This window comes from Hypanus sabinus, chromosome X1 (genome assembly GCF_030144855.1).
Source record: "Hypanus sabinus isolate sHypSab1 chromosome X1, sHypSab1.hap1, whole genome shotgun sequence".
Lineage (NCBI taxonomy): Eukaryota > Metazoa > Chordata > Chondrichthyes > Myliobatiformes > Dasyatidae > Hypanus > Hypanus sabinus.
The window spans coordinates 65511699-65513775 of NC_082738.1; the positions used below are offsets into that span (position 1 = coordinate 65511699).

A 2077-nucleotide genomic window follows, 5' to 3' on the forward strand; every position below is an offset into this window, starting at 1 on the left:
GGATATAAGACTCATTTCCTTGAAATGACTTCAAATATAGCTGGCATATTGTCTCGACTTAAACTCGAACTTTAATTATATAATGTTTGAAAAAAATTGCATTCGACGACGCAAGGTTCACTTTATTAGAATACAGAATGTAAGGCCTGGAGTTGGTAGTTATAGGGACTGGATTGAAGGAGTCTAATACACATTCAAACAAAATAAATGCTGAATTAAATGAGAGAAGAAGGGGTACTCAATGTTCAGAATTGTCTAATGTCATTTCCAATGCACAAATTTAAAGAAGAATGAAAGAGTTGTCACTCCGGATCTGATGTGCGGCACAAAAATACGCAATAAGATAAAGAACATAATAATAAAGAAAGGTAATACAAAATATAATACGCCAACGACTACACTGAGAAACAAATCGGAAGCTTCCCAGATCGGAAGCTCAAAATTTCTCGCCAGGTTGCATTATAAGGCAAATTCAAAATGGCTGTTTTATATATAAGGGCTCAATTGTTGGACTTGTAAATAAATATAAGCTCCTGATAAAGTCTGCACATGAATTTAAATTTAAAAAAATATTATGGAAAAATGTACCAAATATTTTATGCCTTTAAAATCAAATCTCGGCCTCAAAATTCTTACATTTTACAATTTGGATAATTGAGAAATTTTTTTGGGGGGAAAATTCATTTTTAGAAGATTCTGGACTGTGACAGCAGTGATGTTCATGTGATTGAATCCACCAAAGAACAGGCATGTAAAGAGAAAAGAAGCAATACGGGCGCGTGGAAAGGGCATTATGGGGAAAATATAATTTTTAAGAAAATATTTTAATACATTTTGCATGTGATACCTTTATGAGAATATACATAATTCATATAGACCTATATTAACTGAGACACTGCAACTGTATACAACATTGAAAAGCTTTAAGAAACGATCTCGCCTCCTTGTGACAAGAAAATTAACGCAAGACACTTCGTATTGATTAATTTCAAGTGAGTCAAATTATCAATTATGTGCATATATGTTCTTCTAAAACCCTGTGAGAGCAAAAAGGTTCTTCGTCCCTGGGTGGGCTCGAACCACCAACCTTTCGGTTAACAGCCGAACGCGCTAACCGATTGCGCCACAGAGACCAGCTGGATACTTGGTGTTGCTCATGTAGTACAAGTATAAGCATTCTTCCTTTGTCAATTCTCTGCGATTGGGATCATTGCAGAGAAAATTTTATTTAGAAACAATTAGAAAAAGATATTCAGTTCAGTAGATTGCATGATGCTTTAACGGTACTAAAGCACATTAATCCCTTCCTAACTGGTCTGATGATTCCTGATGTATTTTCATGCATTGTGCTACAGACGGTTTCAGAGATACATGTTGTTAATACATTTTGGTTACTAGGAATAAGTAGACGTCAAATATCTTTGCATACAACTTGAAAAAGCAAAATTGATCATGTAATTGCATTTCTCCGTAAAGCATCGATGACTCTATAATTTGAAAGAAACATTAATTTTTCAGAAAGTCAAGTGAAGGTGATGAACCACCAGGTTCAAGGAGAGTTATTACCCCTACAACCACCAGGCTCCTGAACCATTGTGGATAATTTCACCACAACGCTGAACCGATTCTCTAACTTGCAGACACGTTTTCAAGGACGGTACAACTCAGTATTATTTATTTATTTTTAAAAAATATTTGCACGGATTGTACTCCTTTGCACGTTGGCTATTTGCCAGTCTTTGCAATGTATAGTTTTTCATAAATTCTATTGTATTTCTTTATTTTCCTGTAAATGCCTGCAAGAAAATTAATCTCAAGATGGTACGTATAATATTAAATTTACTTTGAACTTCGAAAATGTTTAGTAAGATTTTAAATTATGATCACGACTTTCATTAGAAATTTCAACTATGGAATAAATTAGGAAAAACAGACATTGTTTTTGCCTCTAATATATATATCGCCTTTTGCTTTTTACAAAGAAAATCAAAGCATCTGTTGTACTTTAGTGAAGCAGAACTAAATGGACAAATTGGCAAATTTGTCTCAGAATTATTGTTTTTCGTCATGCACAATA

General features: G+C 33.8%; 1 non-coding gene across 1 annotated transcript; it reads right to left on the reverse strand.

The window, feature by feature from the left end:
* Positions 1-1059: 1059 nt before the first annotated feature.
* trnan-guu (transfer RNA asparagine (anticodon GUU)) lies at positions 1060-1133 on the reverse strand. The gene has a single exon. It is a non-coding gene; the product is annotated as a tRNA-Asn (tRNA).
* Positions 1134-2077: the final 944 nt, after the last annotated feature.